The sequence below is a fragment of the Herpailurus yagouaroundi genome, unplaced genomic scaffold (genome assembly GCF_014898765.1).
Source record: "Herpailurus yagouaroundi ecotype Mexico unplaced genomic scaffold, PumYag 181, whole genome shotgun sequence".
NCBI classification, from domain to species: Eukaryota; Metazoa; Chordata; class Mammalia; order Carnivora; family Felidae; genus Herpailurus; species Herpailurus yagouaroundi.
In genome coordinates, this window is record NW_024412412.1 from 14112168 (window position 1) to 14127635 (window position 15468).

At 47.4% G+C, this 15468-nt stretch overlaps 1 long non-coding RNA gene across 2 annotated transcripts in view; it reads left to right on the forward strand.

Moving 5' to 3' along the window:
• LOC121039652 (uncharacterized) overlaps positions 1–10688 on the forward strand; it is a 14620-nt gene extending 3932 nt beyond the window's left edge. Inside the window, exons 2-3 of one of the 2 annotated variants that reach the window (XR_005794904.1) lie at positions 1866–1976; positions 8719–10688. This is a non-coding gene — a long non-coding RNA (uncharacterized LOC121039652). Of the gene's footprint in view, positions 1–994; positions 1977–8718 lie in introns of those variants that run through there. The other variant, XR_005794903.1, reaches the window with a different exon arrangement.
• Positions 10689–15468: the final 4780 nt, after the last annotated feature.

Here is a 15468-nt window from a genome sequence, read left to right on the forward strand (position 1 = left end):
ATATATACATATATATATACATATATATATATATACATATATATATATACACACCACATCTTCTTTATCCATTCATCGGTTGATGGACATTTGGATTCTTTCCATAATTTGGCTATTGTTGATAGCACTGCTATAAACATTGGGCTACATGTGCCCCTGTGAATCAGCACTCCTGAATCCTTTGGACAAATTCCTAGTAATGCTATTGCTGGGTTGTAGGATAGTTCTATTTTTAATATTTTGAGGAACCTCCACACTGTTTTCCAGAGCGGCTGCACCCATTTGCATTCCCACCAACAGTGCAAGAGGGTTCCCCTTTCTCCACATCCTTACCAATATCTGTTGTTTCCTGAGTTGTTAATTTTAGCCACTCTGACCGTACGAGGTGGTATCTCAGTGTGGTTTTCATTTGTATTTCCCTGATGATGAGTGATGTTGAGCATCTTTTCATGTGTCTGCTGGCCATCCAGATGTCTTCTTTGAAAAAGTGCCTATTCATGTCTTATGCCCATGTATTCACCGGATTATTTGTTTTTGGGGTATTGAGTTTGATAAGTTCTTTACAGATTTTGGATACTAACCATTCATCCAACATGTCATTTGCAAATATCTTCTCCCATTCCACGGGTTGCCTTTTCATTTTGTTGATTGCTTCCTTTGCTGTGCAGAAGCATTTATCTTCATGAAGTCCCAACAGTTCATTTTTGCTTTTATTTCCCTTGCCTTTGGAGACATGTCAAGTAAGAAGTTGCTGCAGCCAAAGTCAAAGAGGTTATTATTGCCTGTTTTCTCTTCTGGGATTTTGATGGTTTCCCGTCTCACATTTAAGTCTTTCATCCATTTTGCATTTATTTTTGTGTACGGTGTAAGAAAGCCGTCTAGTTTCATCCTTCTGCATGTTGCCGTCCAGCTCTCCCAGCACCATTTGTTAAAGAGACTGTCTTTTTTTCCATTGAATATTCTTTCTTGCTTTGTCGAAGATTAGTTGGCCATATATCGGTGGGTCCAATTCTGGGTTCTCTATTCTATTCCATTGGTGTATGCTACCATTTTAAACATAAAAGACATAAAAGGTAAACTCTTTGCTTAAGCGAAGACTAATGTGCAGCCTGTCTAAGCTGACAAATAAAAAAGTTGTTGTTCACATATTTACCGTCAGTGTAAAAAAGTTAAATGATCATGGATGGGAATTAATTTTTGTATTTCCCAGTACGTTCTGTGGGTGTGACTAGTGGTCTGTTTCTCTGTCTGCCTTCCCTGCTAACTGGATAATTGAGGAAGCCCTGGAAGGCGATGGCCATATTCTATTCCTTTCTGGAAGCGTTTTCTACTCCTGGTGCATTTGGCTCTTGAGACTGCATTTTGCAGTGACGACTTAATGCAAGGCTTTGACCATACAGCCTCCCCTTGACCGACACCTCTGGTCCGTGCCCTCAGCTCTCCTCTTTCCTGGCTACGTTCTTGAGAGCTTTGGTTTGGCACTCCCTTGGCATCATCCTTCTTGTTCTTAGACCTCGACTGAGCACCACTCTCAGCTCAAATCTACTGTTATTTGTTTGGTTTGTTTCGTATTCCTAGCAGTTGCCTCAGATTAGAATTTCTGTACCCAGCCACCCAATGTGAGGACGCCCACCGTGGCCCACAGGGATTCTGGAACTTTGCATTTGCTCATTAACGCTTGTGGACTAAACCCAATGCGGTGGTAACAAGCAGACTTGGACCGCCAATGGATGGGGTACACGTGTGACGGTTGGTAGGGTCTTTGTAGATCAACCTGGAAGAAAAGGAAAGCTGTTTCCTTGGAACAAGGTTGTGATTCATGGATTTTTGTGTATTTTGTATTTTCTGGTCTCGTTTCATAAAAGCCATTAGAACAAAGACGAGAGCCTGAAAAGGAGGAAGCGATCCTAATTTCACTGAAGCGGAAAGATAACCATGGAACAAGTCTGCCAGCCCTCAACCCTGTCACTGAAGAGGTAGGTTCTTTCCCTACCGAATGCCTCTTGCCAAGTGACTGAACAGTATTTGTCAGCAAGTAGGTAACTTATTCATTGGCCAGAGAATGGAGAAGGGGGGCTCAGGCTCTAAAGGCACCTTCTCCCCAAAAGGTCTCATGGTCAGAGGGTAATGAGTTTGGAGTCATTAAGGGGCCCAGATGCAAGCTGACCTGGGAGGTTTTGGGGGGAAGGAGAGAGGGCTTCTCAGAATCAGAGTGCCACCTCTTTTCTTCCCTTAAATGGGCACAGTCACATCTGTCCCCACACTGATAGGTGTGTTCATGGTCATTACAATCAGAAGTAACGATCCCGAGGTCTTGTGGGGAGTTAGCCTTGCATCAAAACTAGATCAAACTGGTTGAAAACTAGTTCATTAGGGCTTGTTTGGAGCTTGTTACCGCATCCATGGTGACCACTCCTTCCCCTGCTCCTGCTCCTGCCCCAGGAGTCGGGCTCGTCTCTGGGCTCTGAAGTGAGGAGCACCCGTGGGCTCCCTTGTCTAGAACGTCTCACAGATTTCTGGTTCCGCCCCGGGTTGCTGGACACTGTGAGCCCCGGCGGCCACCGTGAGTACCAGGGCTGATTAGTTCATCCTCTCATCGATTCACCCATTCTTTCACCAAATCGAACCACGCCCTGGTCCCAGGGAAACATGGCACCAACCGCCACAGTCCAGTGGGACGCGTGTAAGGAGGGCCAGAGGGCAGGATGCTGTGGGAACACAGACAGCAGCCCCTAACCCAGAACGGCAGGTCGGGAATGAACTTGGAAAAGATGATGCACATTTATAGGTATTAGCAAGAGCTGTGAGCAGGGGGAGGCGTCCTGGCTGAGGAACCAGCAGGTCTGCAGGCTGGGGACTTAGGTCAGAGGGGAAATGCACCCGGATGCTGGTGGCGCTTTCTCAGTGAGCCCCTCCTCCTTCCCTGGGTGGGGCTCACTGCCCGCTTTCCCGCTGGGGTCCCCACGTGGACCTTTGGACGTCTGGCCCCACGCCAAACTGGTGGATTTCAAACTCCCGGCAATGATAGAAATGTCACTTAAAACAATCTCCCGGGGCGCCTGGGTGGCTCAGTCTCTTGAGCGTCCTACTTCGGCTCAGGGCATGATCTCACGGTTCGTGGGTTCGAGCCCCGCGTCGGACTCTGTGCTGACCTCTCGGAGCCTGGAGCCTGCTTCGGATTCTGTGTCTCTGTTTCTCTCTGCCCCTCCCCCACTCATGCTCTGGGTCTCTCTCAGAAATTAAAAAAAAAAAAAAAAAAAAAACACAATCTCCCACCTATTTAGCACAATCTTTTTTTTTTTTTTTTTAATAGAATAAAGGACAATGCTGGCAGGACTTTAGGGAAATGAGCATATGCTTACATGGCTGGTGGCTCTTCACAATGTTTCTCCTCTTCTTGAGAAAAATTGGACAATAGGTAACAAGAGCTACAGAACTGTTTGACCCGGTAACTCCGCTTTGGGGAATATGCTACAGGAAAATAATGCTTAAGAAGAAAGAGAAAAAAACAACAACCTAATATGTACAAATATATACACAGCAGCTGCAATTTAACACGGTATAAAGCTGGAATCGGGCCAGACACGCAGAAAAGGGGAAACGGCTGAGCAAATTGTACAGTGATCTCAAATACCCCGCGGCCGGTAACGACAAGGACGCGGACCACGTCCGTGCACTCGGGTCTGACTATTTAAGCCACGGCGGAGGGTAAAAGCACCCTGCGTGTGCGGAGTGAAACTATACTCTTTAAAGCATGGAAGGATTCCGCAAACACTACACGATAGCTTAAAAGGAAGTAAGTGTCATTTACATGTTCACTGGCTCATTTCTTTGCATAGACATTCAAGTTCATGGTTTACAAAGCACGGTTTTAAGAGGCAGTTGTATGACCATCTCTTCAGAAGGAAAACAACCCGGACCTGGGAGCGAGGGGGCCCTACGCCATGGCCCAGGACGCCCCCTGAGGACGGAGGGCTGCAGTGGGCGGTGGGTGCCGCTTGGTTTCGGACTTGCACCCCAGGCTTGCACACGCGCCTCCAGCAGATTACACACAGCTCTTTTCTCCGCGCACCGTGGGGTGGCCCAACGCCGGGGAAGCCACGTGTCTCCTTTCTGTGCCGCATCGTGCTGGCAGGAACTAACAAGGCAGGAAATTTCCAGCTTGATTTAGAATATGCCGAGATGTCCTCCTGACCTCCAAGACAATCCGTCTGGCTGGGCTGGCATTTGCTGCGCCAGGATGTAAAGAAGTCACTCACAAGGAAGTAAATGAGAAACAGGCCGGTATTTAGGATATTTAAATGGGTCGAGTAACTAAGATGTACGGGCTCCGGTCCTGATGCAGACTAGACCTTTCAGGAGCATCAATTCTCTTTTCTTCACTGCGGTGCTATTAAATTCCAATCCAAAGGCCACTTTTGTGGTAACGGCTTTACTTTTTTTAAAAATTTTTTTTAATGTTTATTTATTTTTGAGGGACAGAGAGAGACAGAGTGTGATTGGGGAAGGGGCAGAGAGAGAGAGAAAGACACAGAATCCGAAGCAGGCTCCAGGCTCCGAGCCGTCAGCACAGAGCCCGACCCGGGGCTCGAACTCACAAACCGCTAGATCATGATCTGAGCCGAAGTCGTATGCTTCACCGACTGAGCCAACCAAGGTGCCCCTGTGGTAACAGCTTTATTAAGATGTAATTCACACACCATACCATTCCTTCATTTAAAATATGTGATTCAATGGTTTCTAATATACGTGGAGTTGTGAAATTATCACCACGATCAATTTTAAAACAACTTTATCACCTCTAAAAGAAACCTCATACTCTTTGGCCATCACTCCCTAATCACCCCTACAACTAGGCAATTAGATACCTTCAATCTCTATCAATTGCCCATCCTATATGGAAATTGCCCATATTTCCTATATGGACTCCTACGATATGTGGTCTTTTGTATCTGGCTTCTTTCCCTTAGCATGAGGTTTTCGAGGTTCATGTTCATGTTGTCACATGGAACAGTACTTTACTTCCTTTTTATGGCAAAATAATATTTTATTGTATGAACATATTATCTTTTATCGATCCATTCATCAGTCGATGAGCATTTGGTGTTTCTGCTTTTTGGCTGTTATTAATAATGCTGCTATGAATATTCAGGTACAAGCTTTTATATGGACACATATGGACACATTCGTTTCTCTTGACTATGGACCCAACAGCGGAATTTCTGGGTCATATGGTAACTCTACGTTTAACCTTCTGAGGAGTCATTAGACTGTTTTCCAAAGTGGCTGCACCGTTTTACATTCCTTCGGCAGTGTATGAGGGTTCTAGCTTCTCCACATCTTCGCCAAGACTTATTGTTCTCTTTTGTATTCTAGTTATTCTAGTGAGTGCGAAGCGGTAACTCATTGTGATTTTCTTTTTAATTTGAGAGAGAGAGAGACTGCAAAAGCTGGGGACAGGGGCAGAGGGAGATAGAATCCTAAGCAGACTCCGTGCTCAGCACAGAGCCTGACAAAGGGCTCGATCCTACGATTCTGGGATCATGACCTGAGCCGAAAATCAGGAGTCGATGCTCAACTGACTGAACCACCCAGGCGCCCCTCCTTGTGATTTGGATTTGATTTCCCCGATGATGAGTGCTGTTGAGTATCTTTTCATGCTCTTATTAGCTATTCACAAATCTTCTTTGGAGAAATGTCTGTTTAGATCTTTTGCCCATTTAAAAAAATTTTTTTAGGGGCGCCTGGGTGGCGCAGTCGGTTGGGCGTCCGACTTCAGCCAGGTCACGATCTCGCGGTCCGTGAGTTCCAGCCCCGCGTCAGGCTCTGGGCTGATGGCTCAGAGCCTGGAGCCTGTTTCCGATTCTGTGTCTCCCTCTCTCTCTGCCCCTCCCCCGTTCATGCTCTGTCTCTCTCTGTCCCAAAAATAAATAAACGTTGAAAAAAAAATTTTTTTAATTTTTTTTAATATTTATTTATTTCTGAGAGAGAGACAGAGACAGAGCATGAGCATGAGCAGGGAAGGGGCAGAGACAGAGGGAGACACAGACTGAATCAGGCTCCAGGCTCTGAGCTGTCAACACAGACCCCGACGCGGGGCTCGAACCCATAAACTGCGAGATCATGACCTGAGCCGAAGTCGGACGCCTAACCAACTGAGCCACCCCGGCCCCTCTTTTGCCCATTTTTAAGTCCGGTTGTCTTGTTATTATTGAGTTCGAAGAGTTCTCTATATATTCTAGCTCCAAGTCCTCTATCAGGTGTATGATTTGCAAATATTTTCTCCCATTCGGTGGGTTATCTTTTCACTTTCTTGATGGTGTTCTTCAAAGCACAAAATTTTAAATTCGATGAAATCCACCTCATCTATTCCTTAGTTGCTCGTGTGCCAAAGACTCTTGCAGACTTTGGTTGTACAGAGACATTCATTCGGTCCTGAACTTTCTGAAGAAATGTAATTTAAAATTTCTGGACTCATTACAAACCCCAGTTCTGCATTCAGAAAGTTATCAAGTCTGTGACTAGACTCCAGCGCGATTCACTGGAATTTCAACTTGCCACGCTCTGAGTTTTAGAACAGGACTTGCTGAGCGACAAAGAGAACATCCTGTCCTCAGGAAGCCCCTAAGCCGACCTCCATCACTGCTTCTCTAAGTAACTTGCCAAAGTCTCCATCAGTACCAAAAGAGGAGCCGGGAGCATGCCTAGGCCTCCTCTGCAAGCCCTCCCTCACTGCCTTGCGCTGTTACCCCCTAAGATAGCTCATGGCTCCTGGAGGCTGGTTTCTTCCCTGGGCTGCAAAGAGCCTTCTGCGTTCATGTCCCACCTGTCACCCCTCAGACCGGTGGGAACGTACCTTGGCGCGTCTGACCCAGGCGCGGGACCCAGAGTATGCCACAGCTCTACTTAGCCCCTCGTAAGCCTCAGCTTATAGAAACACGGAGATAATAACTCTCTCGCGCAGGGCTGTTGTGGGGGATTCGATGGAATAATGCACGTAAAGCACCTGTCACAAACTAGGCTTTAAATGATGGTAGTCTACTGCGTGTCCGATGTGTGGCTCATCCCACCGTCAGCTCAATTCAGGCAGCAACTGATCCTCGGTGTGAAAAAGAATGATCAGTAGCTCACACATTACGAATCCACGAGGTTAGTCAGGGCTGTGAGCCTTAGAATTCACAAACCAGGAATCCACAGACAGACTGTGGGCTTTGTCTGGCTTTCTCAGTATTTCTGTACAATTGAGATAATATTTTAAAATGCAGAGGATCCGGGGCCCCTGGGTGGCTCAGTCGGTTAAGCGTCCGACTTCAGCTCAGGTCATGATCTCACGGTTCGTGGGTTCAAGTCCTGCGTCGGGCTCTTTGCTGACAGCTCAGAGCCTGGAGCCTGCTTCGGATTCTGTGTCTCCCTCTCTCTCTGCTCCTCCCCCACTCACACTCTGTCTCTCTCTTTCAAAAATAAATAAGCATTAAAAATTTTTTTCTGGCTTCTGCTTGGGGTCCAGAAGGCTTCACGAAAGCACTGGGCCACCCGCCCTGCCCTGGGGCTCCCACCAGCTGTGCTTTTGCTATGTGCGGACAGCTTCTTTTCGCCACATCTGCTGTGTTCTTTATTTCAACTAGAAAAACCTTCATACCTAATCATTTTTCTCAGGTCTTGTAAATGAATGCCTTCTTATTCCTGTTTCGTATTGCCAATAGCTTCATGTTCTATAAAATAAATATAAGGAGTGTTTTAAATTTTTTCAACGTGTTTATTTATTTTTGAGAGAGAGAGAGCGCGCGCGAGTGTGAGCAGGGGAGGGGCAGAAAGAGGAGACACAGAATCCGAAGCAGGCTCTGAGCTGTCAGCACAGAGCCCGATGCAGGGCTCGACCCCACGAACCTCGAGTTGATGACCTGCCCTGAAGTCTGACGCTCAACGGACTGAGCCACGCAGGAACCCGGATAATTAGTGTTTCAAAGCCTTGCTCATCTGTTCCAATACTTCTGCTTTGGATGTTGTATGTTGTCCCACTTTTTGGTCCTTCTCTTGTGGTATTTTGCTCCTTGGAGAGCCTAAGTTCGTGTTCTGCTCGTACCCCTTCTGCAGGTGGTGCCCATTGGGGTTCAGGGCCAATTCCTGGTGCCTCTCGAGAAGCAAGGCAAGAGAAGGGATGAGCCCTAAGACACAGAGTCACAAACCCCAAGACCCCTGGTTAGCCATATTTATCTGTAGGTGTAAAGAGTGTTCCTACACATTTAAAAGGAAAGCGAAGCGTATCTGTGTCTGTTTTTCTGACACCTGGCCCATTTTGCTCCCACATGCTACCTGCCTGTCCCCTGTGAGCATCGGAGTCTGTCAGCTCCCTGCCAACGATTGTGTGGGCTTGACTCAGAGGCACGTGCCAACCGGGGACGGTTAAAGGGGATGTACGTGACCTACAGCCAGTGCTGATTTGTGCCGATTCCTGGTCGAAGGGGAGACAAGGGGTGAGCAACTCGCTGAGTAGAGCAGAAGCCCTCATATCGACACGATCGGCGTTGGTAGTTAGTCGTCTCATGGAAGCAGTCTCAAAGCAGGGAATCATGAAAAAGGATACGCGTTCACCTTAGTCGGGTCATTTCACTTTCAAAGACAGAGATATACACTCACCCACTCACTTTGTGATGTCAGGCCAGGCTGTCCACGACGGCGTGTCCGCTGACCCGAGCCTCTTTGTACTCTCTCGTGCAGAAACTACCCCTGAACGTGCTATCTGCCAAGGCTGCTCCTGGGTTCCTTAAAGTGGAGTGAAAACTTAAAGCACGTGAACATTTCTGGTGCAGAAGACGTGAAGATTCTTACGGCTCTCCCCCAGCCTGTTAACGACTGTTTCACCCATACCTGCTCCCATCTTGAAATCCTCACCTTTATCGTTTGCCCCAGCGCGTCTGCAGAGAAATAAACTTTATTGCCACTCGTATTGAATCGGTGTAGGTGAGATCTAGCTATACCAAAACCAAAGAAAAATGGCCCTAAGCAGGTCTAATTCGAGGCAAGCACACAACTGAGCGGGCGGGAGCCAAGTGCTGGACAACGGCCTGCATTCTGAGGGCCGGAGGCCCGGGCTGGCCCGTCTGCGGACTCCCGAGGGGCTGGGGAGTGTCAGCTCACCTGGCCGGTGGGCAGTGGGGGGAGAACTTCGGGCTGAATGTCTTCTTTTAGTGGCCCAAGGCAGGGGTGGCGCACTGGGAGAGGCCTTGCCCTGAGAGTCAGGAGACCTGAACTCTACCCGGGTTCGTCCCCTAACTGAGTGACTGGAAGGAAACCTTTAGACCTCCCGGTCCCTCCCCCCTGCCACACTGAGCCGTGGGGGCTGCTGGAGAATCACAGGACCTTGCGCCCTAATGAGTGACAGCGTGACAGAGGCTGTCAGAAGAGACGTCCACACACTCTGGCCGTCATACGTAGCCACCCCTGAGCATCCCACCCGCCACCTGTCAGTATTCACCTCTGCACTCTGCCTTCCCTCCTACGAGGAGGTGGGGGCTGTCACTGTCCTTGACCGCGAGAGCCCATAACCCCTAGCAATTCTCCCCGCCTCTCTCTGGCATCCCCAGTTTCCCCCCTTCACTGGGTCTAGATCATCATCATCCTGTAGTTGCCCCCACAAAACAAGGGCAAAACCCTCCCAGGGACCAACCGCTGTCTCTCCTTCCCTTTACAGCAAGCTCCTAAAAAGACTCGTCTACGTTTGCATAGACATTGTCTCTTCCCTTTCCCCCTGGAACCATGCCCAGCAGGCTCTGGTCCCCAGGTGTCACCTGCAACGGATCGTTTCCTCTCCTCAGCTGACCCAGCAGCCGCACCTGACGCCCCTTCCTTGAACCACTTCTGCACTTACGTTCTGGACCAGCTCATTCCGTGGCAGCTCCTCGTCGGTCTCTGTTACCAGAAAAGTCATGTGGCAAACCTAACTTCCAGTCGGAATGTGCCTTTATTTGGAAACAGGGCCATTACAGATGTAATCGGTTAGGTAAGGTGAGGTCACCTGGAGTAGAGGGAGCTCCTAGGCCGACGTGATTGGTGTCCTTGTAGGAGGACGACACAGGGAGAAGACACACAGAGAAGGCCAAGGGAAGATAGAGAAAGAGATTGAGTGACACCTCTACGAGACAAGGGACACCAAAGATTGCCAGCCTTCACCGGAAGCCTGAGAAGGGACAGCCCAGAGGACACCTCCACGCCAGATTTCTGGCTTCCGGAACTGTGAGACAACCCTTTTCCGTGGCATTAAGTCACCCACTCTGTGGCACATGGTTATGGCAGCCCTTAGAAACTAATGCCGCCTCCCTTCCACGTTCCATTTCTCCCAACGCTGGAATGTTCCAGAACTCAATTCTTGGACTTTCTTCCTTCTCTACATTTGGTGATCACATCTACTCTTCAGTACCTATATTCTTTAAAACAAATTTTTTTTAATATTTATTCATTATTGAGAGACTTCTCTCCCTCTCTCCTAGCCTATATCCAATCTGTCCTCAAAGCCCAGCAGCTCTAACTCCAGATGCATCTGGAACCCATCCACTTCTGGTCACCATGTTGCCTCTCTTTCATGTCCTTCCTGAATAAAGCACACACCTTCCACTCCTCCCCGCTGTTGCAATCTATTCTTTGCCAGCAGGCAGACTTCTACAACAAAACAAAACAAAACAAAACAAAACGTAAGATAATTCTAATAGTCAAGGTTCCTCCAAAATATATGACCAGTAGTCAGTTTTCAAAACTGTCCCTGTCATCAAAAGCAAAGAACATCTGAGAAACTGCCACAGCCAAAGGACGCTGAAGAGACAAGGCAACTAAATGCAATGTGGTGTCCTAGATAAGATAAAAACTGTGGAAGTCTAAATACACCCTGCGTTAATACGAAGGCACCAATTTTTATTTATTAGTTGCAACAGCGTTAATACTAAGGCATCAATTTTTATTTATTACTTGCAACAAATGTATCATGCTAATGTAAGATGTTAGTAGTAGGGCAAACTGGGACATATGGGAACTTTCTATACTAAGTTCTCAGCTTAAAATTTTTTTTTAATGTTTATTTTTTTGAGAGAGAGAAACACGGAGTGTGAGTGGGGGAGGGGCAGAGAGAGAGGGAGACACAGAAACTGAAACAGGCTCCAGGCTCCAAGCTGTCAGCACAGAGCCCGAAGCGGGGCTCGAACTCACGGAGCGAGAGATCATGACCTGAGCTGAAGTCGGCCACTTAACCGACTGAGCCACCCAGGTGCCCCATATTCTATGTTCTCAATTTTTCTGTAGATCTAAAACTGTCCTTAAAAAAAATAAAGTCTGCTAAAAAAGGCTTTAAGTCATTTCAAGTCAAGACCCTTTATCTGTTTCCCTTTCCTTATGAGAAAACCCTATGGTTCGACTCACTTCCTCTCACATCTTGACGTCTATGACTTTCCCACCTTCTCTTTGTGGCTGCCTCAGGACCTTTGCACTTGCAACTCCCGCTTCCTAGGATTGCCTAAAGATATTCTGATAAGTTTTGAAGAAACATGAAAAGAAGTAGGAGATTAGGTCTTAATGACAAGTTGTCTAAAGAGCAGAATGTCTTCTGAGACACTGAGTGAAGGGGCAGGGCTATGCCAGGATGACTTGGGGACCCCCGAGGTATTCTCAGCATCGGAACCTTCTGGCCAGGATGCAGACTCAGTGTGAGGAAAAGTTCTTACACGGCCATGGTCTAAGGTCAGGTGGATGTCAGAGCCTTGAGGCACCTGTGGTCGTGCTAATGCCCAGCCCTGCTTTGGCCATGTAAACAAATGCAATTAAATCCATTCTCCGAAGGCCAGAATATGGCCTTTTTTCTTTGTTGTGATGGGACAGAAGCCAGTGGTTGAAAATCCCATAGAATACAGTAAAAGTGCTTTGGGGCTTGAAAAACAAAGCATGAATGGTCTTTTCCTTTCTTTCTTTTTTTTTTTTTTTTTAAGTTTAATTTGAGACCAACAGAGAGAGAGTGCAAGGGGGAGACAGGCAGAGAAAGAGGGGGACAGAGAATCTGAGGCAGGCTCTGTGCTTACAGCAGACAGCTCTTTGTGGAGCTCAAACTCACGGACCGTGAGATCATGACATGAGCCAAAGTCAGATGATTAACGACAGAGCCACCCAAGCAGGCACTCTGCCTTTTTCCATTCATGCTATTAGGAGAGAAGCATGGGTCACCCGTGACCACACGTGGGGGCTTTCTCTCATTTACATTTTGGGCAAACTCCTGTCATTGTTTCATGCAGATCATAACACTGCTATCACTCAGCCTTTTCTTCTTTGTCTCTCTCTCTCTCTCTCTCTCTCTCTCTCCCTCTCTGTTATTTGCTTTTTTCATAATACAAAGTAACATAGCATCATCTTCTTTTAATGTACGAACAATGAATGAATGAATGAATGAATGAAAACAAAGAAAAATCATCTGTAATCTTGCCACAGAGCAAGATCCATTCTAAACACTCCTGGGTTTTCTCTCACGGTTACTTTTTTATGCTTAGATACGCACACACATGGTTTCCTTGCCAAACAAAGGATAAGAAGACATTTTTCTCCCGTTCCACTGGCCCTCTACCTATGTGTCTGCATGAGAATCTTTCCATGGTTGTACCATATACCATCTGCCTGCCCGTGATGGGTTGGATGGTCCCCTTCCCAAAAAGATACACCTGCGCAGAACCTGTGAATGTGAGCTTGTTTGGAAGAAGGGTCTTTGCATATGTGATTAAATTAATGGTTTCAACAGGGGCTTGTCCCAGATTAGTTGGGTGGGCCCTAAATCCAGTGACCAATGTTCTCAGAAGAGGAGAGACGCGAAGGAGAAACAGAGGAGAAGGCCATGTGAAGGCGGACGCATAAATCTGAGTGATGTGCCTTTAAGCCAAGGAGCGCCAAGGACGGCTAACAGCCATCAGATGCCAGGAGAGAAGCGTGGAGTGGATTCTCTCTCTGAGCTTCCGGAAGGAGCCAACCCTGTGGACACCTTGATCTTAGACTTTTGGCCTCCAGAACCATGAGAGAATAAGTGTCTGTGTTTCAAGCCACCAAGTCTGTGGCGATTTGTTATGGCGGCCACAGGAACGAAAACACCGGCCCCGTCCACTCTTCCCCACCCCTCCCCGTCTGCGTCTGCCCTGTAGGAATGCCATTCACAGGACCCCTTACCTTTGTTGTGGTCTTTAGCTCAGTCAACAGGAGCCTAAGTTGGAGATGAGAGAGAAAGGAGAGTCTTTATTCTCTTGGCCTCCGCTGCACAAGGTCCCTTGGGCTGGCCTTGGTGTTGACCAGCGGCCATTGCTCTCCGTAGGGCGCTCCACAGAAGTCTCTGCTGACATGTTCTGGTCGTCCCTCCCTTCCCTCCACGTCCCTCTGGGGGGTGGCCAAGGTTGATAACAGCTCTGCTTGCCCCGAGTCCCCTCACTGTCCCCGTGGCTCCCGTCTAGCTTGTTGGGTGGTTTTGCCATAAAAACATATTTATAATTCATGAATTAATTTAATGAATCCTTTATTATTAGGCATTTCGGAGGTTCTAGTTTTTTGCTTTTATAAAAAAACGTCTCGGTGAGCATCTTCATCGTCAAATCATTTGACACGGGCATGATTATTTCAGATAAATTTCTAGGCATTTGTTTGAACAAACAGTTTTAAATTATTAACAATTTATTTAATATTCCTATCGGATGTCCGTTACACTTAATTAACATTTAATATTAATTCTTCATTAACGATTTAATTCTAAAGGTTTTGACACATGGCACAAAATTGCTCTCCAGAAATGTTGTAGCAACCGCCCCTCCCATCGAGAGCGTAGGAGAATACCTATTTCTAGCACCAGCTCTAATCAACCTTGTTGGATAAATAATGAAACCCCAAGATCGAGTGGTCCCAGGTCTGCTACTAAATGCAAAGCTGTGCATTATGAACGTGAGGACAAAAGAAATGAGCTTTCAGAGCGGTGACTAGAGCTTCCTCGAGTGGACAAGCATCTTAAATAAGAGAAAAACAGAGCCTCCTCGACTACAGGGTTATCAGGAGCTTGTCTGGAATAGTTTGTAATGAATGGTTTAGGTCAATGAGAGGGTGATTCCAATTAAGGAATTTTATAAGAGGGGGGAAGGCAGCTGCCGGCTTGAGAAAGTGAATGACCATTATTGTCTGAGATTAAAGCAGCAAACCCTTCAAATAGAGGATGCATTGTTAGAAGAACTGATTAAGAACACGTCTGCAAATGGATGTTAGCGTATACGGAGTGTTGTTCTCACTATAGACTTTGTGATTTACTCCATGACACTGACCTTATCTTGAGTGAGTTATGATATTTTCTGGGTCTCAGCCAGGAGATCTCACATTGAGCTGACCTCATTGCGATAAAACAATCGGGGTTCGGTTTCGTCATTGCCATCCTTCCGGGCGTAGCCAGGAAAAATAATAAACAAGCAACTGGGTAACGCTCGGATATCATCTCATTAGGAGGCCTTTGTGGTGAGACTGTGGGAACAGAACCACAGTGAACTAAGCCCATAACCCATCCTGACATCTCAGAGCCGTTCTCTGCTATGTGAAGACAAATGCTGCCCCAAATCAAAATATACCTGTTGTAAAAGCTCACTTTGTGCTCCAGCTAGCCTCATGAGCAGATCTGAACCCTGAGAGGCTGGGTGAGTTCAGAAAAGAGCCACCGTGGGACTTGGGAGGTGGTTTAAAATCCCAATGCAGTAACTTGTTCATCCACAAAGTCCAAAATGAACACATGCCTGAGACCTACAGGAAATCAAGCCTTGGGGAAAAGACGTGGAAAATAAAACCCACCACCCTAAAGACCACCCCCCACCGTCAGATGTGAGTCTACCATAGGTTAACATGACCCTTGGCTTTTCTTGTGTCATGTCTAACCTTCCCCTCTTCAATACCCAAGTCTGTGTACCTTTCTGGACCGGCTTCCTGTCCTTCTCTCCCTCCATGCCTCCCTCCTTCCTTCTTTCTTTCTCTCCTCCCTTCCCTCTTTCCTTCCACAGGCAAACAAACGTTCAGCAAGGTCCTACTAAGCCCCAAGCACTGTCCTGGGGCTGAGGCACTAGAACCATCCAAAGGACACGGTCGACAACTCTGCCCCTCTGCCCTTCTCCAGATGTGCCCAACAGCCACTCTCTCTGGGGAAATCCCAGGAAAGCCCTGCTGGAGCCCCGGGGACCCCTCAGCAGCCCCTGGGTCGGTTCCTGACGCTTAATTTCGTCACCTCTCACTTCATCCCCACCTGGACCTGAGAGATGGACCATCAGAGCCCAGAAGGGGGGCGATGAAAGAGCCACTGAAGCTTTGTGGCTGGGACACCAGCACAACGTGGAAGAAATCTGTGGCAATTTCAGTCTGGACGGTGTCTAGCCGGAGAGAGAGGGCATTAGTGTCTGAATCACAGTAATAAGTGCAAGTGAGGCTTATTGTTTATTG